Here is a 25144-nt window from a genome sequence, read left to right as displayed (position 1 = left end):
CTCTATCATATGTATGAATCTGAATGCAATATTTAATAACTACTGTCATCTATGTAAGCATATGTCTATCAGAAAAATATGGGGTAACTAGAATTTACCATCCCTACCAGTTATATTTCTACAAGATATCAATGACCTATGCATCAAATCTATTCACAAATAAGCAATGTTTATTTATTTTGAGAGAGAGAGAGAGTGCACGAGTAGGGGAGGGGCAGAGAGAGAAAATTGGAAAGAGAGAATCCCAAGCTCTTTGCTGACAGTGCAGAACCCAACACGGGACTCGATCCCACGAACCGTGAGATCATGACCTGAGCTGATATCAAGGGTGGGATGTTCAACCAACTGAGCTACCCAGGCACCCCAACAATTTTTATCTATATCATTGTTTGAAGAATGGCATCTACTTATGAAAATATTGTTTTAACATTTAAACCTATTTCTAACCTGCGTGGAAAGGGTGTGGTGAAATGGAGCAAAGTTCCTAGACTTAATTGAGATTTTCCTGTTATAAACTATTGAGAAGACTACATTATTTTAATGACTCAAAACTTAATAAAGATATGTAACACATAAAATATTTAAATAAATATCACTATCTTAATACCACAGATAACTTCATCTGTAAGCAATTAAGGCTTAGCTGAACCATGAATTTTTTGGTGAGGAGATTTATTCATGTGTTAGGAATTTCTCCTGGTCCATAATCATTCCAAACTTTGGATTTATGAAGGGAAAACCTTTCATTAACTATAGGTACTTACCAGAGAAAAGCTTTTATTGTTTTTTTTTCCCTCAATTTGTCTAATGAGCCCATAGTAACTCCACCAAATGACAGTTTTCCCAAGGTCATGGGAACATGACAACATCATGAACATGGCAACATGTAGAATATGTGTTTTACAAATGCTGTTTTTTCCTTCATTCAGAGAAGTATCTGAAAGCATGCTTCTATATACTTTCAATTCCATCCCAAAAGCTCTTTCAATTTTCAATTATTTAATGGTCAGTTTATTTTAGAGGGTTTCCTTTTCTAAAGTCTACAGTTGTGTCTATGGCCATACCATCTTGAACGTGCCCAATTTCCTCTGATCTAAAGTCTACAGTTGTACAACCAGATTGTCTTAAAGGTCCCTAACTAAATTGCCTATGGGTACCAACTTTTCCCTTTCAGTATATTAAAATTACTCAAATTAGAAAGCATAGTTTGTTATACAGATATAAAGAAAAATACTCCAATAATTTGGGGTCTCATTCGCTGAGCAATTCTATTTAGGGAAGGCACCTACTTTTCAATTACTCCATGACACTGTGCAAGTCACTTAACATCTCTTGTTCTCATCTTTCTTCTTTATACAGAAGTTGAACAAGATGGGTCCTTTGGTTTATTTTAAGCTATTACATCTTATTCTATTCTCAATAGCACAATTCTTGAATGCATGAAGGTATTTCTTTCCTAACTATCATTGACTATCAACCTACTATGTGTTAGACTCTACACTAGACACTTTTTTCAAGGTGGAGCTTATTTTTGAGAACACTCTTAGATTTATAGGGGAAAAAACTGAGATGATAATACAGAGTTTATTTACACTCTGCATGCAGTTTCCTCATTTTTATTTTTTTAATTTTTTTAATGTTTATTTATTTTTGAGACAGAGAGAGACAGAGCATGAATGAGGGAGGGTCAGAGAGGGAGGGAGACACAGAATCTGAAGCAGGCTCCAGTCTCTGAGCTGTCAGCACAGAGCCCGACGCGGGGCTCGAACTCACGGACTGTGAGATCATGACCTGAGCCGAAGTCGGCCGCTTAACCAACTGAGCCACCCAGGCGCCCCAATTTCCTCATTTTTAACATCTGACATGAGTATGGTACTTTTGTTAGAACTGATGAACCAATGTTGAACCATTATAGTTAACTAAAGTTCACACCTTATTCCAGTTTCCTTGGTTATTACCTTATATTCTTTTTCTGTTCCAAGATCCCATCCAGGATACTGCATGATGTTTAGGTGTTATATCTTTTTAGACTGTTCTTGAGTGTGACAATTTTTTTTTAGATTTTTCCCTGTTTTGTATGGCCCTAGCAGTTTTGAAGAATACAAGTCAGGTATTTTGTTGAATGCTCCTCTAGTAGAATTTGTCTGTTTTTTGTTTTTTGTTTTTTCCTTCACAGCTAGACTGGGGTTACAGGTTTTAGCAAGGAAAATAATAGTTAAACTGCCATTTTATCACATCATGTCAAGGGCACATACCATCACCTTGATTTATAACCTAATATAGATATTGATGTTGACCTTGATCACCTGGCTAAGGTAGTATTTCTCAGGTTTTCTCACTGCTCATCCTCCCCCTCCTTTCCATATTGTCTTCTTAGGAAAAAAGTCACTGCACATCTCCTACACTTAAGAAGTGGGGGTTTATACACCTCCCTTCTATGAAGGCAAATATCTACATAAATTATTTGTAATTCTGCTGCAAAGGAGATTTGTCTTTTCTTCCCTATACATTTATTCAATCATTCATATCATCATGGATTCATGGGAATTTATCTTATACTTTGGATTATAATCTAATCCTTTATTTTATTGCTCATATTTTTCCAGCTTTGGCTATTTGCAATTCTTTCAGTTGGCTCTGTTATCCCTTCAACATACCACATCAATGTAGGTTTTTGTTTTGTTAGTTTTGTTTTGAGCACTCCTTAGTTCAGGCTGCTACAATACAGTACCATACCATTAGCTAGGTGGCTTATAAACAACAGAAATTTATTACTCACAATTCTTCAATTCTGGAAGTCTAAGATAAGGGTACCACCATGATTGGGTTCTGGTGAGGAACCTCTTCTGGGTTTAGTCTCCTGACTTACTGTATCCTCACATGACAGAGAGAGAGAGAGAGAGAGAGGGCAAGCTACTACCTTTCTTCTTCTTACAAGTGCACTAATTCCATTTATGAAGAGTTCACCCTCCTGTCTTAATAACCTCCCAAAGGCCCTGTCTCTAAATACAATCACATTGAGGATTAGATTTCAATATATGAATTTTGGAGGGACACAGATATTCAGGCCATAACACGTCCTTACTTTCTAGCACTACATAATGCTCCAGATTCATCTTATATATTTCCAGATCCAGTCTTAGAATCAACCATTGATCCAAGAAGCCCTGTTTCTTCTTATGTAGACAGTAGTAGAATCCAAAATCTGGGTACTCAATACCCTTGTTGCTACTAGGGTGTCATTGTTTCTGGATCTCTCAAATGACAGATTGAGAAAATGTAATTGCATATATAATCTATGTATTTATAATATAGAAATATTTCTCTATGTAACTATCTATATCTATATTAAGCTAAATATGAGTTCCTACTGGTGTTTCCAGCTCTGATCTTTTACAGCATGGATTATTCTAGTTCTTCCCTTTTCTTGTCTCTAACCTCCACCTACGAGGGAGAAACCAGGCTTCCACCATCTTCTATTCATTTATTTAATTCTTCAATTTAAATATGTATATTGTGCTTTATCAGCATTGTTAGCTAATACTCCATAGGAAACAGCTTTATCAACTAAAGTGTTTTACCTTAAGTATTATAGGCTCCACTCATTTCCAGCTCTTTACATAGCACCTTTCCTCTCTATGTCCTTCTTTGAAGTTTTATTCGTACACTTATAATACAGTCGGATTCTTTCATCACAGTCTGTATTCCATCCTGGGATTCTCCAACTTTCTAGACGAATTTTTAAATATTTGCATACATTAAGGTCACTCTTTGTGTGATAAAATTCTATAGGCTTTTGACAGATGCATACTATTACGTATTCACCATTATCACATAGAATAATTTCAGTCCCTCAATAAAAAACTATTTTTCACTTATTAGAACTTTCTCCCTCTCCTCTAGTAACCACTATATTTTTTTATTGTTTGTATATTTTTAACCTTTATATACCATTTTAAGAATAATAATATAATCGGAATTCTAATGTATGTAACCCTTCAGACTATCTTCTGTGAAAGAAGATAGCAATATACATTTAAGGATACTTCATGTCTTTACCTAGGTTGATAGCTCATTTTCTTTACCACCAAGTAATATTCAGTTGTATGGATGCAGCACAATTTATCATTCACCTACTGAAGGATATCTTTGTTGCTTGCAGTTTTTGATAATTATGAATAAAGCTACTAAAAACATTCACTTGAAGGTTTTTTGTAGACATGTTTTCAAATCAGTTGGGTAAATACCTAGGAACTGAACTTTTATGTGCAGCATGACTATGTTTAGCTTTGTTTAAAAAAGCCAAAAAACAAAAACTGCCAAAATGTCTTCCAAAGTGGCTGTACCATTTTGCATTCCCACCAGCAATGAACGAGAGTTTCTGTTGCTCCATCTTCATAGTGTTTGGTGTTGTCAGTATTCTGGATTTTGGCCGTTCTAATAAATGTGTACTGGTACCTTACTGTTCTTTTAATTTGTATTACTCTGATAACATATGAATGGAGCATCTTTTCATATGCTTCTTTGCCACTGTATATATCCTTTGGTGAAGGATGCAAATCTTTTGCTCATTTTTCAAACGGGTTATTTTTTCTCTTTTGTTTGAGCTTGAAAAATTTGTATATTTTCTGTATTTGTATATTTTGGGCACCAATCTCATACCTGATATGCAAGGTAAGGAAGACTGAATGGTACAGCTCACACGGATAAGACTCACAAAGCAAAGATCAAAGATAGATGTGAGTAAGGGTAGTGCTAGTAAATACAATTTCAAAAGAGAGAACAACCATCTTAGAGATTTCTTTGCATGTAGGCATATATGATCTTTTTCATTTTAAGTTATAAGAGAATGAAGCTAATGGGGAAAAAAGGTTGAAATTTAATTTTGAAAAACTTCCTACTCACTAATTCTACTATTTTGCTATTTTTTTCCAAATTGAAACTTATTTAGGGGTTGTCATTTAGGCACCGAAATTTATGTGGCATATGTAAACTTAGAAACTGAAATAATGTAAACATCATCTAAATCTATAAACTTTATTTCAAAATCAATTTACATAATATGTAAACAAACAGGCTTTCAATCAAAATTTAATCAACTTATTATTAAATATTAATATAAAACTGACATTCCCTCTAATTTATGTAACTACTGATCAAGAAAACCCTTAATGTACTTTGTGGTTTCAAACCTCATTTGTTTTCTTCAAGTACTAGGAAAACATTCCATAGACAAAAATTATAAAAGTCAGTTTATGGAACATAATTTTAATATTAAGCTTATCTCAACTTGAGAAAGTGTATTTTCAACCAATTAAGTCTAAAGTTTTATAGATTCTTTTAAAAATTCATGTTAACTTTTTTAAAGATCTCATGTTCATTTAAAGACATTGACCTGTTATTTGGCAAAAACAACAAAAACCCAGCCTTTAAAATATTTAAACATTTCTACTACTATTTTCTAAGTATGAATAGTTTTGTCTTAGATATAACCACCACTTGAGGTAAGAAAACCAGAAAATGTATTGTCCAAAGTACAGTTCTGCGAATAAGAAAGAGCAATAGTAATGATAACAGTCATAATGAGACAGTGGGCATAAACTGAGTCTGTTCTGAGTAAACTTGGATAAAGGGTTAAGCCCAACATTAACTTAAAAAATCTGAGTCACACATTACCAAAAATACTCAAAAGTTTACAAAATGCCTAGCGTTAGGTGGCACAAATATAATGATGTGTCATTTACAGTAGATAATTTACCAGCAATTTATTTACCAAACTGGTAATACTCAGTTTAGTGTAACAATTAGAAGACTAACTTGATCTTGGCTTGTTAATAAAGGGTGGGAGACTAAATATAAGATAGCAAAATTTTTATTTATTTTATAAAACAATTTAAAAATATATTGAGGAGCGGGGTGCCTGGGTGACTCAATCGGTTAAGTATCTGATTTCAGCTCAGGTCATGATCTCACAGTTCATGAGTTAGAGCCCTACATCGGGCTCTGTGCTGACAGCTCAGAGCCTGGAGCCTCCTTGGGATTCTCTGTCTCCCTCTCTTTCTGCTCCGCTCATGCTCTCTCTCTCTCTCAAAAATAAATAAACATTAAAAAATTTAAAAAAAGAAAAATATATATAGAGAGAGGAGTGCCTAGCTGGCTCAGTCAGTGGAGCATGCAAGTCTTGATCTTGGGGTCATGAGTTTGAGCCCTACCTCATGGGTAGAGTTTAAAATAAAATAAATAAATTAAAATAAATAAATAAATAAATAAATAAATAAATAAATAAATAAAATAATAAATAAATAGAAAAATCTTTAAAAGGCTTTCCTTCTCCAAACTTATTCACCTAACAAGTTCCCTAAAAAGCCACCATTAAACATTAGTTGCTTTTGTTTAAGGCCACATTTTTGAAAGTCTGTTCAAAGCACATCAGACTGTCAAACCCTACTAGTTATGGCAGAACCCAAGGAATATGTCCTACTTGAGGACTAAAACCTTTTGATAAGACATTTAACATTTGCTTTTCCTTTTACGGAAAGAAAACAAGATTAATAGACCTTACCTCTAGCCTATTTTTAATAGCAGAGGTACACCAACATACTTCTTTCCAGAGATAAGATGAATTTGCAAGAAGGCAGGAGAAAGAGTTAGAAGATTTCTGCTTAAACCTCCTGTATTAAAAAATAATAATAATTATTAAAGTAATCTCTATTCTCAACGTGGAGCTCGAACTCACAATCCCCAAATGGAGTCACATGTTCTACCAACTAAGCCATCCAGGCTCCCCTAAATCTCCTATATTTAGAAATCATGTCTCCTTGATTTTATAAAATTTGGGAGATATTTTCCCTTTTTATAGGAAATAAGACAAAAGAATAATGAGCTTCACAATAAATGCACAATAATCTTGGGGTACCAAGATGGGGAACATGTTACCAGTTAACAGAATCCAGAGGATGTAGCTGCAGGGAAAATTTGTCAGAGAGATGTGGCCCTTAGTAGGGAAGCACAACTTGCATGGAGAGAGCTGGGGAATGTTTCAATTAACTATTGATGCATAACACAACACCCCAAAACTTGGTTTAAAACAACTATTTTACTATTGTTCATATTTCCATGGTTTCACTGTGTGGTTCTTCTAATCCACATGATGCCAGGAAGTCCAACAGTCATTTAGAGTTCAACAGGGTTGGAAGGTCCAAGGTGGCTCATTCACATAGTTTCCATTTGATAGTGGCTATTAACAAGACACTCAGCTGGATTCATCCACCAGAGTATTTTCCACCTGGCCTTTCGATTTGGATATAGCTTTTCACAGCATAGGCTACCAGATTCTAAGGGTCAGATAGTAGAACCTATATGTCATAGGTTGGATTCTCCAGAAGAAGATTCTGAGAATTTTGGGGTGCAGAATATTTATTATTGATCAACACCTGAGAGGGGGAAACGTGGAAGAAGCAGGATTAGGCAAAGGAAGAAGTCCAACTGTGATGCAGTTGGTTAACCTGCAAATCTGTTGCATATCAGGCAAAATGTCCAGACCTTTTATAACATCCCTTTGCTTAGTCTTCAGGAAAGGCATGACCTGAGGTGAGGTGGGTCTCTTTAGCTGAGGCAGATGCTGAAGGAACCGACACTTAATGTCTCTCTGTTGTCTTCATTCCTCACTGCTGAACAAGAAGTTCTTCTCTAACGTAGGATCTGAGTAGCTCATCTCAGATCTGCCATATCACCAATCTTCTTAAAGCCTGGGCTCTTAGGTCCCAAATCAGTAATTTCACCAATTTCATGGCCATTTGATTGATCAAAGTTAGTTACAAGGGCAGTCCATATTCAAGGAAAGGGGCAATAAACTCCACCACTTGAATTAGGAGTAACACGCATATAGAAAGGGAGGAAGAATTTGGAAAGGCACTCCAGCCTCTGCCTTCTGGCTATAACAATTCATGTACAAAGTACACTTAACACCTCCCAATTACCCTACAAGTTTCCATCCCCTTATGGCATCAGCTCATATCAAAAACTCTTATCACCTATATCAGAGCCAGATATAGATGAGACAGAGTCCTCAAGCTCCTCAGGAGCACCTGAAAACTAAAAAATGAAACACTAACACAATAATTATCTGTCCCATACACACCTAACAAACAATAATGAGGAAAACACATGGCAGGCACAATAGAAACCTTCACTCTAAAAGTGTAAAACTGAAATAACATAGCAGTTACTGGCCCAAAACAATTCTGAAATCTAGCAGGACATGTTACCATTTCCTCTGTCTCCAGGGATATACCATGTTTCTTGATTAGGTCTATACTCCCTGAGAATGGTTCTTCATGGCTCTGCCTGCTCTGTTATTGTTACTTTTCTATAAGAAGTAGAATGTGTTTGCTGCTGAGTAATTTTCTTAGCTTGTGTCCTATTCATAGGAAATTACTAACACCTGAGACCTTTTTCATTTTGTACTACCTCAGTCCCTTTTAGTCCACGCTCTTAAAATTTCTGTTAAAATGTTTAGACTTCCTATGTACCTATACCTTATTTTATGACAGATTTTAAAGACACACTCCTCTCTACTTAGGGCTTAGAATCAGAACGCTGTAAGGACAATGCCTTTAAGATTCTTGAAATCTTTTTTTTTCTAGCTGAATGGGCCTACAAGGCAAAAAAACTTTACTGTCTAGCGAGAAAGAAGGTCAACAAGGCAAGCCCCTTAAGATTTTTAAAAATCCCATTGTCTAGCTGACAGGGTCTAAGGGACAAATCCTTAATCTTTATGAAGGTTAAACAGTCTTTCAACTGCATTATTGAACTGATCTTCATAATGTGGCAGGACTCTGGATTTTATCTTTGCCCCCAGGTATTAATTTACTCTGAAAATCTCATATGGGCTGGAAGAGATAAATAGGAGAATAACTTATGTTCCAACTCACCAAATCCTTATTTGAAAATGTTTTTTCTGGGTCAGAGGTTGGTCAACTATGGCCCACAGGTCAAATACAGGCTGTCACCTGCTTTTGTCAGTCAATTTTCTTTTTTTATTGGAGCACAGTCACATCGAATCACTTACAGATTGTCTGTGTCCACTTTCATGCTACAAGTACAGAGTTGAGTAGTTGCTACAGACAACATACAACCTGAAAAGCCTAAAATATTTACTATCTGGCCCATTTCAGAAAATGTGTTGTTGACTTGTATTCTAGATACTGCTTACGAGTTAAATGGTTTCTTCTCAAGTCATTTCACCCTATTAATGGTCATATACACCTAAAGAAACCAGTAGACTCTTAACTTTGTTTGGAAACCTTCTGAGCCAAATACACAAGGTTGTTAGATATATTTTCTATCTCTCATGTTACCAAAAATTACAGCATTGTCAAACATTCTCCCTCTACATAATAGGGCAGAAACTCACCTTTGCTCCAGGCTCAACAATTTCTTCACTGTCTTACAGGCCTCCATTGATTACCTCTGTGAGATCCCTTATCCCAAAGCCAATGCCACATGTTTAAGGTTTTTGTTACAGCAGCACATTACTCCCTAGGTACCAATTTCTGTTTTGGCTATCTATTATTGCAAAACAAACTATCCCAAAGCTTGGGAAACAACCTTCATTGGGTGCCATATTGGTGACTAGCTACCACAATGACTCACTCAGATGGCCGTCAATAAGTGCCTGATATAGCTAGAGTGCTTGATTCTCATTTTTGTGATTCTTCCATCTATCTTGGGCTTCTGTCTATCCTGGGCTTCTCATACCATGGTGGCTAAATTCCAGGAGGCAGCAAATAGAAGCTTCCAGTTCTCTTTGGTCTGAGTTTGGAAGTCTCAAATTGCCCTTCTGCTACATTCTATTTGTAGAAGCTAGTCAAGGGCCAGCACAGATTCAAGGAGAACAGAAATAATCTCCAACTCTTGATAGCAAGAGTGATATGTATATACAAGGAAGGAATTGTTGGGGTTTACCTTTGAAGACTAGCTAATATAGGGAATGAATACCCCATCTCATTCTCTTCCTGCCCTCTAACCTATTGCAGAAGCTTCCTATTGGACTTCCATCCAGTAGTCAGAGGACAGGTCATCTCTTGAGGCAACCCCTAGATGTCAGCCTTTGGGGGTACAGAGAAGATTCTGAAGGAGTGAAACTAGACGGGAAAATAGAAAATACCCATCACAACTCTGAAATATAGGTTAGAAGTAGTCCCATGGAAATTATATTTTTCCATAAAGTTTGATTATATTAAATAAAAAGTTTTCACTATCTATAAAAGTAGCATAGCAAACAGGATGGCTTTTATAACCAGTCCTTTCCTCTTTGGTCTGGCCAATTGCAGGTACAGAAATTCTTCACCTTGAAAATTTAACGCTGTGCAATACAAAGTTGGGAATCATGTAAGTCTGGCCACAATTCAAATTTCCATTCATAGCTAAATGAAAATATAATGTTCTTAGTGTGAACCTCCTGGAATAAATAGCTAATTTGTATATCTTTTATTTGTGATTATTAGCCTAATTTGTGTTCAGATTTACATTCTACCTCCCTGCTAGCAAGCCCTATTCTGCTTTTCAGCCTACTCTGTCCTCATCTGTAACTTCTCTTTGTAGAGACAGGGCCCTATTACTTTATGGCCATGTTCTAGGTACTACTACCAGAGGGCTTGCATCCATCACATCACATCCCATAGGTATGCTTTCTAAATCAGATCCTACATGATATTGTCTTGTTGCCTTAGACATTATACCTGTGGTCACTTATACTGGAGTCAGTCCTCTAACCCCTATTTCATTCATGCCTGATTCAATCTCCTCTCTTTAATGACCTGCCTTTGAAGAAAGCACTGTACTGGACCTCATACACTTCTAAAAAAAGGACAGCTGGTAATTTATCTGTGATTTTGGCAGTGACAATATTTTTTTTCATGACCATTTGAAAAACTAATGTTGTACGGTTGGTTACCTGTCATCTTCAAGAGTTAAAACCAAAATCAGCAGCACGGCATTTTAACATTCAGCGCTAACATCCTAAGTAGGAAGGTTGCCTTTTGGTACTTTGTTGAAAACACTCTTCCTATGGATTTGTATGTCCCTGAAAAATTTTTCTACCATGCAAAAAGCACTATTAAAGTGTTTTCATAGTTTGGTATGTGTTTAAACTTTCAGCTTTCAAAAATCTATCTAATTGCTATCATTTTTTATCTCTTCCATTAAGCTAAATGTTTCTTATCATCACTTACAACCAAGCCAGTGATGATCTAGATTGCCAATATATCCATTATTCGTCAGAGAATTTCCATTAGTCAGAAGCTAAGGTGTATTTCTAATATATTATTTTAATATAGTATATGGAACTATATTGAAGGTATAAGGTATTTTGCAAACATTAATCTTCAAATAAGCTGGTATATTACTGCTATTCTATAAATATAAAAATGGAAATGGAGCTAATAAGTGAATTTCCCAACACCTTGCGAAAGTCAAAACAGAATTAGGATATAATCAATTCATCGTCAAGTGTCCTTGGACAACAAAATCAGACTTTTCTTAAGGAGTTATATAAGTCACTTATCAAAGTATGATTCAACCTATTTTATGGGTCCTCGTGTGTCAGGATTATTACTGAGGACTTCAAAATAGTTTTGTCTGTGAAATATAAAATACATGAAGAAGAGTATATAAAATGTATAAGTACAGGTTACAATGTAATAACAACATGAACACCCATATTTATACCCCCCCATGTTAAGAAATAGAATATTAGGGGTACCTGGGTGGCTCAATCAATTGAGCATCCAACTTTGGCTCAGGTCATGATCTTGCACTTCATGGGCTTGAGCTCCACATTGGGCTCTGTGCTGACAGCTCAGAGCCTGGAGCCTGCTTCGGATTCTGTGTCTTCCACTCTCTCTACCTTTCCCCTGTTTGCACTCTGTCTCTCTCTCTCAAAAATAAATAAACGTTAAAGAATAAAATAAAATAAAAAAAGAAATAGACTATTACCAGTTAAATTCCCTCTATTGTACCTCCTTACCCTCTACCCAGAGAAAAACCAGTATCCTGAATTTTGTATTAAACATTTCATAGGTTATCTTTATATTTTTACAATCTATGCACAAGTTCTAATACAATACATAACTTCTATGAACTCTTCATGCTACATTCAACACTAATGAAATCTTAACTATATCTATTCTGACTTTCTTCTTATACTAACCAATATACCTTGAGATTTATCTATGTTGATGAATTTGGCTATATGTGTTTCATTAATTTTCTCGTCTCTATAGGAGTTCACAGTATGAATATACTATAGTTTCTTCTTTTATAGCTGATAGATATTCCATTTTTTTCCACTTTTTTGCTACTACTGCGATGTTCTTTAAAGCACTGTTCTTTTTTTTTAGGTTTATTTATTTATTTTGGGAGAGAGAGAGAGAGAACGTGAGTGGGGGAGGGACAGAGAGAGGGAGGGAGAGAGGGACAATCCCAAGCAGGTTTCTCACTGTCAGCGCTGGAGCTCAAATACACAAACTGTGAGATCCTGACGTGAACCAAAACCAAGTCCAAGAGTGGACCCTTAACTGACAGAGCCACTCAAGTGCCCCTTTAAAGAATTTTTCTAAATGGCTTCTTTGTGTACAGAATCAATAGGATAAATGCCAACTATTAGAATTGCTGGCTAATAAATACAAGCATGTTCAACACTACTTGGTGATACTAGAACAATCATAATGGACTAGTACAACCTCCAAAATCTTAGTGGCTTAAACATCAAAGTGTATGTTATTGGTGTTACATTTTCATCTTAGATGGGGGTTGAGTAAGGAGAGTTTCTTCCACATCACCTTCCTTCAGCGAAGGAAGTAGCCATGGAAGAGGGGGAAAAAACTTGATCACTCACTCACAGGTTTTAAAGCCTCCCACTTCGAAATGATACTGGTCACATAGTCACACATAACTTCAAAGGGTTGGTACAATTTAAGCATACACCCAGGAAGAGAATAAAACGCATGTATGAACAATCTGAATGTCTATTGATGATGACTACAAATTGTTTGTTCCTTGTTATGATGAGCACTGGGTATTGTGTGCAAGTTAGGAATCACTGAATTCTACTCCTAAAACCAATATTTCAATGTATGCTAACTAGAATTTAAATAAAAATTTAAAAAGAAAAAAATACTGCTAGGGTAATATCTTATTAAATACTAAGATACATTCTACCCTTAAAAAAATAAAGTGACTGCTTCAATTTGCACACCTACAAGAGAGGATGAGAACTCTGTTGCTTCACATTCTGCTAAATCTGATACTGTCAGATATTAAGACTTTTAAAATCTTATGCATATGATCTATCTCAACTGTGGTTTTAATTTACATCTTTTTGATTAGTAATGAGATTTAGCATTTCACAACTTGGTAAGTGCCTTGTACTCATACAAAATTCTTCTTTTGTAAAATTACTTGTTATTTTGTCCATTTTTCTATTGAGTAGTTCAAACTTTTTCTTGTTTCTTTTTAATTCAAGTATAATTAACATACAGTGTTATATTAGATTCAAATATACAATATGATTCAACAATTCTATAGTCAGTGCTTATTGCGATAAGTGTACTCTTCATCCCCTTCACTTATTTCAACCTTCTCCACACCTACCTCCACTCTGACAACCACCAATTTGTTTTCTATATTAAAGAGTGTTTTTTTTGTTTGTGGCTTTTTTTTCTTTCCTTGTTTCTTAAATTCCATATATTAATGAAATCATTTGGTATTTCTTTCTCTCTGACTTATTTCACTTAGCATTATACCCTCTAGATCTTTCCTTGTAAATAGCAAGATTTCTCCTTATGGTATATATATATATATATATATATATATATAATAAATATAAATATATATAATATATAATGTAAATTATATACTATATATAATGTAAATTATATATTATATATATTTACATTTTATATATCATATGTTATATTATATATTATATATAATTATATGTAAAATATATAATTACATATAAAAATATAAAATATGTTTTATATATATATACCCACACATATATATATACATTAATTCCTCACATTTTCTTTATCCATTCATCTGTCAATGGACATTTAGGTTTCTTTTATATCTTGGCTATTATAAATAATGCTACAATAAACATAGGGGTGCATATATCTTTTCATATTACTCTTTTAATATTCTTTGGGTAAATACCCAGCACGGAATTGGTGGATCATATGGTAATTCTATTTTTAATTTTTTGAAGAATCTTCATACTGTTTTCCACAATGGCTGCACCAGTTTGTATTCCCATCAATAATGCATGAGGGTTCTTTTTTCTCTACATCCTTGCCAACACTTGTTATTTCTAGTATTTTTTATTCTAGCCATTCTGACAGGTGTGAGGTGATAGCTCATTGTTTTGATTTGCATTTCTTTGAGATGTTGAATACCTGAGTGATGTTGAATATCTTTTTGTGTGTCTCTTGACCATGTGTGTGTCTTCTTTGGAAAAATGTCTTTTCATGTCCTCTGCTCATTTTTTAATTGGACTATTTGGGTTTTCTTAGTGTTGAGTTGTACAAATTCTTTTTTTAAAAAAATGCTTATTTATTTTTGAGAGACAGAGAGAGAGAGAGAGAGAGAGAGAGAGAGAGTGCCAGCATGAATGGGGGAGGGGCAGACAGAGGGGGACAAAGGATTCCAAGCAGGCTCCATGGTGACAGCAGCAAGACTCACGCAGGGCTCGAACCTATGAACTGTGAGATCATGACCTGAGCTGAAGTTGGACACTCAACCAATTGAGCCACCCAGGAACCCTGAGTTGTATAAATTCTTTATATATTTTGGATATTAACACTTTACCAGACATGTTAGTTGCAAATATCTTCTACCACTCAGTGGGTTGTCTTTTGTTTTATTGATGATTTCCTTCATCGTGCAAAAGCTTTTTATTTTGATGTAGTCCAAATGGTTTAATTTTGCTTTTGTTTCCCTTGCCTCAGGAGACACATCTAGAAAAATTAACATAGAGAAATCTGTAGCATTTCTATACACTAATAATGAAGTAGCAAAGAGGAATTGAGAAAACAATCCGATTTACAATTCTAGCAAAAAGAATAAAATACCTAGGAATAAACTTAACCAAGGCGGTGAAAACCTGTACTCTAAAAACTATAAAACACTGGTGAAGGAAATTTAAAATGACACAAATAAATGGAAAAACATTCCATGCTCATGGATTGGGAGAACCAATATTGTTAAAATCTCCATAAAATCCAAAGCAATCTCCAGATTTATTACCATCCCTATTGACAACCAAAAGCATATTTCACAAAACTAAAATAAATAATTCTAAAATTTGTATGGAGCCACGAGAGACCTTAAATAGCCAAAGCTATCTTGAAAAAGAACAAAACTGGAGGTATCATGATCTCAGATTTCAAGCTATACTTCAAAGCTGAGTAATAAAAACGGTATAGTACTGGCACAAAAATAGACACATAGATTAAGAGAACAGAGAGTCCACGCATGTATGATTAATTAATTTATGACAAAGGAGGCAAGAATACACAATGGGAAAAAAGACAGTCTCTTCAACAAATGGTGCTGGGAAAACTGGACAGCTATATGCAAAAGAATGAAACTGAACCACTTTCTTATACCATACACAAAAATAAACTCAAAATGGATTACAGACCTAAATATAAAATCTGAAACCATAAAATTCGTAAAAGAAAACATAAGCCATAATCTTTTGACGTCAACTGCAGAAACATTTTTCCAGTTTGTAAATAGTGGTTTGGAAGAATATATATATATATATTCTGAATATTAATTATTTATTGGTTTTATGTGTTGCAAATATTTTCTCAAACTCTGTGGCTGATGTTTTCACTCTCTTTAAGGTGTGTTTTCATGAACATTTTTAAATATAGGCAAATTTATTAATTGTTTATTTTATTACATTTTTCATGTCTTTTTAAGGAAATCTTCGCATACCTGAAGAAATAAAGATATTTTACATATTATCTCCTGTTTAATAGCTTTGTCTCTCATCTGTATGCCTTCAATCCACTAGAATTGATTTTAGTGTAGAGTGTGACATAGAGCTCCATTTTTACTTTGTTACTTCTATATGTGTAATTGTACATGAATCAGCCAAGTGGCTCTCAGCTGGGGCGGGGAGGGAGTTTTGCCTTCTAGAAGACGTTTGACAATGTCTGGAGACCATTATATTTGTCACAATGGGAAAGAGGGCACTTCTGGTATGAAGTGGGTAGAGATCAGGGATGCTAATAAAAAAAAAAAATCCTTCAATTCACTGGACAGCCCCCAACATCAAAGAATTATACTATCCCATTATTAACATGGAGAATTATTAATATCATATCATATCAATATCCCATTATTGACATTGAGAAACTCTGGATTAGATTATCCCAGTGGTTACCAACAACAAACAAATCTTTTGACAATAAAGGTTACTTCTCCCTCCCATTCATGTCAATTGAGGACTGGCTAATGTTCTATTCTCCAGCATGGATCACTGCCAATCTCATTAGCAGAGGGGAAAAGGGAATGCAGTCATAGCATATATGCAGTGGTTCTGCCAGAGGAGTCACACAGCTCTTCCTCTCAAAATTTTTTTGGACAAAATCAGTGGTCTAAGTTTCCGTCAAAGGAGCTACAAAATAGGGCAAATTAAACCCAAGCTAAACATAAAAAAGAAGATAATAAAGATAAGAATGAAACCCAGTGAAACAGAAATTAGCCAAACAATATAAAAAATATATCAAGTGAAAAGCTATAGTTTGGAAAGATCAATAAAATTGATAAATCCATAGATACAAAAGAAAAAATAAAGAAGCCACAAATTATTAACATAAACAATGAGAGAGGGAACACCATCATAGACCCTAAAGATATTAATAGGACAGTAAAAAAATATTATGAACAACTTCATGTCAATAAATTCAATAACAAACAGAATGGGCAAACTCCTTGAAATTCCAAACTCCTTGATATAACAATAAATTTCAAGAGTCTGAATAGCTTTAGATCTCCCCAAAAGTTAATTAACAACCTTTTACAAAGAAACTCCAGGCTTAGAGAGCTTTAGAGATGAATTCTGTCAAACACTTAGGGATGAAAGAACACCGACCATACACAAAATCTTTCAGAACACAGAAAAGTAGGTAATACTTTCCAACACATTTTATGAGGTTGGTATTACTCTGATACTGAAACCAGACAAAGATATTATAAAAACTGAAAATTAAAGGCCAATATAACTTATGAATATAAACACAAATATCCTTAATATAATATTAGCAAATAATTAGTAATAATTTCCTTCCATTCTAGTTAATACTTAGTTCACCTATAGTTGTAACTAACATAAAGGAAGTAGGGGGGAGGATTTTACTTGTGCCTTTGTGGATGTGTAGAAAAATGGGGTCAAAAAGGGTCAAGGTCAGGCTAGAGGATGTAGAGGAAGGAAGTAAAATGGGACAATGAGGTGAGTATAATAAATAATGATAAGAAGGGCCCAAACAGCACAAAGAAGAAAGCAATGGACATTTTGTTGACTCCTTCAATATGCCAAAAGAAGGAATCAGTTCACCTTTCCCTCACAGAGGAAGTGGTAGTTTAGGGATATTATTGGAGACAAAGCTTGACTCTAAAGTCCTGAAAGTTGTGTTCCTGTGTATAGGATATTTATTATTTGGGGAATACTGGTGGATAGAGCCTTGCAGTGGTTTAACTAATAACAATATATACATACTAATACATGGTTACTATTTAGAAAATTCATAAAGCTTATATTAGTGATTAGTTTACATAATAATCTCTTGATTTTGAGATCTCACATACATATGATAATTTAGTGCTTCTTACTATTTTGACAGTGTTAAAAATGATTAAAGACAATTTAGGTGATACAAACTATTGAACACTTGGTAAGGCGACTAATTTCAGAGAACTGCAAAAAGGGATGGAAGGCAGAAAACTTTTACAAGAGAAGAATGACCAACAAGGAAGAGAAAAATAGAAAATATTTGATTGGCTGGGGCCATATATTCAACCTTGTTTAGGGTGAGAAGATGTAGAGTTGGCTTGGCATTTAGGGATTGGTGGGCTGGATGTACTGCATTCCTGGTCAAGCAGAGCATTTATAGGGGTACAGAAGTTCAGTTTCAGTTTGCTCACATGGCACTCTAGACAGAAGCAGAAGAGGGACCATCTTGGGCCTAGAAATTGTTTCAACAACAGCCTGCTATTTTTGAAATTTGAATTGTATACTAAGTACGCTATCTAAAATTTGTTTAAAACTTCACCTTTCATCCTTTTAACTACAAAATTACAAGCATCTGTGTGAATATAGTTTCTCATACTATATGGATTATAGAACGATGTAGTAATAGTAATAAATCTATCCGTTTACCAAATGTGGAGGCTTGTGTAGATTTAGTTCTAAGATGATGACAAGCATTGATCTAAAAATGGTAAAATAAGGGCTACCCATCATAATGTAGCTGGCTTAAGTATAGCATAAACCTTGCAAATTTGACTCCTCCTCCTCCTGAGTAGCTTGCATTTGTCTTCCTTATGGTTAGTGTATACCCCAAACCTCTTGAGTTCTCACATACTACAGATGAAATCGATAGGTAATTAAATAGTAGCAGTGACTCATTTAAAAAATATTTACCAAACACATATTCTGGCCATGTAGTGTGCTAAGAAATGAAAATGCAACATGACCTAGTTAGATATAAGCCTTGGATTTCATAACCTCACAGTGCAAATTAATTAAAATGTCTAACACATATTCTGTGAAGCCCTCTGAAACAACCTGTACTGCATCTACTGGCCAGGCCAATGTAACTTTTTGATGGTATTTGAATCAGAACTAGGAAAAAGAAGCAGCCTTATAAGACACCATAGTGAAGTGATTTTCATATTTGTACATCTGGTTAGGAACATCTCAAGATGTCTTGTTATCTCCAGCATCACCACCAAATCTCAAAGCAAAATAAAACAGAACAAGTAAACAAACAATGAAACCCCCAAAAAACTAATTATCTATGCCAAGTGACCTATTCAGGAGGCTGGGAAATATTTGTTATAATACCAAACAAAAGGTATTTTTACAATTTCTGGACAATGCAATTCCAAAAAGCTTGGAATATCTACCTTAAGGTCTCTATCTTCATTTTCTTCTATATAAACTTCCATGGACACAATGCATTATTTCCTATTCCTCCATTCATCTGAGATTTCTTAGCTGAAAGAGCACAAATATGGCTAAGGCATCAAGATAATTTCCTGCTTTAGCTGGTTGTAGATTTCTCTTTCAGAATTAAACATATTGTAAGAAAGGAGGAAGAAAAAGGAAAAGAAAAATGATCCTAGTTTTAAGTAAAATGTTCGCTAATCCTCTAAGTATTTTTATCTTGTGCTAATTGGTTATTGAACAATATTTTGCAAACCTATGACTCCTATTATCTTCCATAAGAGCTGAGATTCTGCATACACTTGATTTGAATATTTGAGCCTGTATATATTTTTATCATTTCAAGGTTATGTTAATTAAATGTGTCACTCACTAAATTTTAATACATCGGTGGCCAGCAATACTTGCCTTTGTGTTGTCATATTAATTTTTTTTGGACTTTGCTTGAGTAAAAAATTTTGGGGGGATTTCTCAATTTTAAATTTATAAAGCTATAAATTAATAAAATTATACATGTGTAAAGCTGTAAGTTTATAAAATAAAGTTCCTATTATAAAAAGAATTATAAAATTAGCAGAAAAGATATATTTTAAAAAATCTATTATTACAAGTTTCAACTTGTCTTTGTGAATCAGGATTTTCTTGCTACTCTGCCACCAAATAAAGAAATAAATCAGATGCTAAACCTGTTATTAAAAACCCCTAATTTCAAATCTTTATATCAACCAATAGTTTAATTTTTAATAAAATTAAATTTTAATAAATAAATAATTTTTATTTATTAAAATAAATGTGGTAAATTTAATTCATATAGTAAATTCATATTAATAAAAGGCTCTTTCCTTCCATTTTATAAAAGGATTATATATTTATTGGGAAAGGATTCTACTTAAAACCACAACCTATATTATATAGTATATCTAGCTTAGCTTTTATTTTCAGTGGTTGGATACCTGAACAGCTTTCTGTCAGGGTAGAATATTTGAGGAACTATAATTATTATTTAATGTTGCTTATGAAGTTACAATGAAGATATTATGTCTTTTTAATTGGCATACAAAATCAAATTGAAAAACTATAATAATATTTTTCTGTATTATATCTATAAAGTACATACAATGCAATTCTTGTCTATTTGGAAATTACACCAATCAAAGGTTGATATTCACTCACTTTAGAAGGCTTGAAGAGGGGTGCCTGGGTGGCTCAGTTGGTTAAGCGTCCGCCTTCAGCTCAGGTCACAATCTCATGGTTTGTGACTTCAAGTTCCACGTTGGGCTCTGTGCTGACAGCTCAGAGCCTGGAACCTAGTTCAGATTCTGTGTATCCCTCTCTTTGCCCCTCTCCCACTTGCACTCTGTCTGTCTCTCTTTCTCTCTCTCAAAATAAAATAAAAACATTAAAAAAAACTTTAAAAAAAATTGAAGAAATTATGCTAAATTTGGGTGACAAGAAATCCAAATTCTTTATAATAAATCCAGATTAAAAGGGTTTTTTTCTTTATTTGTTAAAGGTTTATTTATTTCGAGGGATAGCAAGCCTGGGTGGGGGGATGGGGGTGGGCAGAGAGACAGAGGAGAGAGAGAGGATCCCAGGCAGACATTGCACTGTGAGCACAGAGCCTGACGCAGGGCTTGATCTCACAATCCTGTGAGATCATGACCTGGGCCAAAATCAAGAGTCAGACATTCAACCATCTGAGCCTCCCAGGAGCCCCTGCAAAGTTTATTTTAATTCAATATTAAGAGTCTTACCAAATGGGGGTAAACATATTGGCTGAAATCCCAGGCAGGTAACAAAATGAGTGCAGTAGTGGGGCGCCTGGGTGGCGCAGTCGGTTAAGCGTCCGACTTCAGCCAGGTCACGATCTCGCGGTCCGTGAGTTCGAGCCCCGCGTCAGGCTCTGGGCTGATGGCTCGGAGCCTGGAGCCTGTTTCCGATTCTGTGTCTCCCTCTCTCTCTGCCCCTCCCCCGTTCATGCTCTGTCTCTCTCTGTCCCAAAAATAAATAAAAAACGTTGAAAAAAAAAATTAAAAAAAAAAAATGAGTGCAGTAGTCCAGTATAAGTGTAAATGATGGGAACCAGAGGAGGGCCCCATGCCTATGTCCTATCTAAAGGGACAATTGCTATTTAGCTTTGGCCAATCATTGCTACATGGAAATGTGGCACCAAAGTTACTAGAATGTGATTTTTCAAAATGACACTGAAAAACCTATTTTTTTACAACATGAAACCTATTTACTTTTAATTTTTTTTGAAGTTTGCTCATTTTTGAAAGAGAGAGCATGTGAGCAGGGGAGGGGCAAAGAAAGAGGGAGACAGAACTTCAAGCAGGCTCCAGGCTCTGAGCTGTCAGCACAGAGCCCGACACGGGGCTTGAACCTATGAGAACCATGAGATCATGATCTGAGCCAAAGTCAGAAGTTTACCGATTGAGCCACTCAGGCACCCCCAAGTCTATTTACTTTTAAATGCTGGATCCCAAATGGAAATACAGTTCTGGCAAAATAAACAAGGCAGTCAGTCTGTAACCTCTCAACTATATAAATCAAGCTCAATTCTTTCAAATTTCAAAATTTATTTTGCATGAATCACAGGGATTCATGTAAGTCTCTATTACAAAAGAATACATTCACTATTTAAAACCATGTAAAGAATTTAGGCTCACAAATAAAATGTAAAGCCACTTGAAACTTTATATATTCTTTAAAAATATGTATTTCAGTACATTTTATTCTTCTACCTTTGGCTACCAGTAATACATTAAAAGTCTATACGGGAATATTCTCTCCAAAAGTAATAGATTTAAACTTAATTTAACTATTTAACTCCTTAGAAAATAAAGAGGCATTTCCTTGACTTCTTAATCATATTTCATAGTGTTTTCAAATTACTCTTACAGAAAGCCAGAAACATAAGGATTCTTAAAAACAATTTAATAAAATCCTTTATGTTTTGGATGAATAATATCCAGAAAGGGCAAGTGCTTGTCCAGTATTATAGATTGTTAACAGCAGAACTAAAAATCCTTTCAAAGAACATAAAGTTAAGAGGTAACATTTAATACTCCAAATTGAGAATGTGAACAGACAGAAGTACAGAAAGCATGTGAAGAAACACAGCACATGTAGTAAATTAAAATATAATACTGGTGTACATGCACACACACCTGAGTGAAATTTACTAGGTCTAACTAAATAAGCTTAGTCTTATTTTTAGTGGACATTCACTAGTATCTTTATGGTTGGTAAAAGAGTTTCCAAGTTGTTAACTTAGGAAAGAATTCTGGATGGGTGCCATTTGTGAGCATCTGGGGGAATTTCAAAAAGACTTGTGGCAATGGACAGAGCTGGTGTCCAAACCTTCAGTAGTAATTAAACTTAGTATCTGTCATTTATCTCTGTTTTGCAAATAAGCTGGGAACTCAGAGATTTCTCATCGACAGAAAAATAGGAATTTAGTGGGCAGTTCAATATATAAAAGGTTTTAGAAACTGTAAAAGATGAGAACTCTGCTTCTAACTGTCAGAAGAGCTGACAGGATTCAGACAGATTCCAGCAGGGAATGATGGCATTTTCTATCAGAATCACAGAGCTGTTGCAGAGACCAGGACTGGATATTAATGTAGCCAGTATGAATTTGCTCCACATACTAAGTAGCATGCTTCTTTTGTCCTAAAACAAGCCAAATACTCACCATATGGAGTTGTACAGAATTATATTTGTTGTATTTAATGGAAAGAGCTATCTTCCTTCCTAGGAATATCTAAGGATCTGGTGGGCATATAGTTGCTATCTGTCCAGAAGTTGGGGGCATGGGATGTGGGCTGGTCTTTATGTTATGGCAGTCATTATCTTCTTATGTTCCATGATAATGTTATTGCATTTCATCTTCTGCAGTATGCTGGACACTGATCCACTGACACTCTCAATAAGCTTGCATGGTTACACCACTCATTGAGCGCAGGCTCAGCTGTCGAGACCTATAGGACTGCCCTGTAGGCTGCAATGCTGAGTGGTTAGTCTTTCACAGCATCACTTAGTCATTCTCCATTAAGAGAGCTGCATGCAAGAGGACTCTGACATTTTACAACTCTCTCTGTATCTCGGATACAGTCACTTTCCCCTTCTCAACTCTCAATATCAACATTTCTCTCCTTCTTTTGAACGAGTCTCTCTTGCCTTAAAAATTCTTGGGTGTTCCGGGGTGCATGGGTGGTCAAGTCAGTTGCTTCACTCAGGTCATGATCCTGCAATTCGTGAGTTTGGGCCCCACGTCGGGCTCCCTGTCAGCATGGAGCCCGCTTCAGATCCTCTGTCCCCCTCTCTGTCTGCCCCTCCCCAACTTGTGTTCTCTCTCGAAAAAAAAAAAAAAAATTAAAAAAAAAAAAAACACAAAACCTCTTGGGTGTTTCTTCTCCAGTTACCTAACAAAACAATTGTTGTATTAGGGACCTGAAACAGAAACTTTTACATCGTCCCACTTAAAGCAGAAACTTCAGATTCAGAATACTAAGTCTTGGCTATCTTCTGATAGGAAAAAAATCTCTCTCATCTTTAGAGTATCCTATATTCCAAAGTGATACAAAGCAGATAATAGCCCAATAAATTCCTAACACACAAATTCAGGTAAAGGAATTCAGTTTCATTTAAGATAGAACTAACTTTATAGCTGGTCAGTAAAAATGCTTCAGACAAACGCATGATGTTTGGGTCAGGGGTGAGGTGTAAGGTTGTGTTAATAATATAAGCAATTACAATCTTTGAAATTAGTTAGGGAAATATGGGGCCATGTCCTGGCCCAAAGATTTGGTTGAAACATAAAAATTATAGCTTGGGACTGTGTGTGGGGTGGGGCAGAGAGCAAGAAGTAAACCTGAATATTAAACTGAGAAATTTATTACCTAGCTGTGGGGATATCTCAGATCTATCTTCAGCTAACAACACCTGGATAAACATGCCACCATGGAATATTTGAAGTAAGAAAAAGGGGAGCAAGCCCTGGTGTTTCATAAACATACACTAACTAAGCCATTTTATGGATAAAATTCATGATACAGGGAACACTTCAAACTTTTATTTTTCTATGCTTTCTGTTTTTTCTTTTCTTAAGTTTCCTACAAGTTCTATTAGAAAAATTCCAATTTTTCCTTAGTTTAGGGGGCAAAATGTCTTCTGAGACCAAAGCCTAGGCATAAAGAAAATCTGAGTGTTCATGAAGTTGAAGCATGGTGGTAGTACCATTCATTTTGGCTTAGCACTGTAAGAAGAACTAATGGAACAAAGAGGTGAAAATCCAGAATGAGAAAGTTTGGAACACTTGAAATATTTGTCCCTCAGCACCATACGATTTTCCCTCATGTGGGATAGTAGGGCTTCTGGAAAGTGGAAGATAAAGAGAGTCATTTTGTAGGCTCTGAAATATACTATGTATATGGATATTGATAATTCTGTTCAATCTAAAAGAGAATCTTGCCATCTACTTCCTTATGTTTCTCTTCCTTCTCTATCCTCCTCCTCAGGTACCAATAAACTCTCCTAAATTTTAATTAAAAAATAAATTATTGTTAATATTCAGGTCATTAGGAAGTTATAACTATGACCCTCTGGCTTCTCATGTCTTCCACAATACATGACAAGAATAGTTAACACTGTGCTGGGACAACCGAATTTCCACAAGTAAAAGAATAAAGTTGGAAACCTACTTCATATCATACACAAAATTAACTCAAAATAAATCAGTGATGTAAATATAAGACATAAGATAAAATTCTTAGAAGAAGACATAGGAGTAAACCTTCATGACTTCAAATTTTGCAGTTGATTCTCAGATACGACACCATAAACAGAAACAAGAAAAGATAGGTAAGTTGGACTTCATCAAAATTGAAAACTTTTGCA

At 35.1% G+C, this 25144-nt stretch overlaps 2 long non-coding RNA genes across 3 annotated transcripts in view; both read right to left on the bottom strand.

Moving 5' to 3' along the window:
- Positions 1–25144, bottom strand: part of LOC102969832 — a 51228-nt gene that overhangs the window by 16086 nt on the left and 9998 nt on the right. Inside the window, exons 3-4 of the long non-coding RNA XR_006218765.1 lie at positions 6563–6671; positions 3582–3729 (exon numbers count right to left, since the gene is read on the bottom strand). This is a non-coding gene — a long non-coding RNA (uncharacterized LOC102969832). The remainder of the gene's footprint in view (positions 1–3581; positions 3730–6562; positions 6672–25144) is intronic.
- LOC122239568 lies at positions 14981–20453 on the bottom strand. 2 transcript variants are annotated; one of them, XR_006218770.1, is made up of 3 exons: positions 20417–20453; positions 19204–19294; positions 14981–15020 (listed from the first exon to the last, which is right to left on the bottom strand). It is a non-coding gene; the product is annotated as an uncharacterized LOC122239568 (long non-coding RNA). The 2 variants fall into 2 exon arrangements; XR_006218769.1 differs by having other exon boundaries at positions 20361–20418.

This window comes from Panthera tigris, chromosome B3 (genome assembly GCF_018350195.1).
Source record: "Panthera tigris isolate Pti1 chromosome B3, P.tigris_Pti1_mat1.1, whole genome shotgun sequence".
NCBI lineage: Eukaryota > Metazoa > Chordata > Mammalia > Carnivora > Felidae > Panthera > Panthera tigris.
The sequence above is the reverse complement of the archived record's forward strand: the minus strand, read 5'-3'. Positions and strand labels throughout refer to the sequence as shown.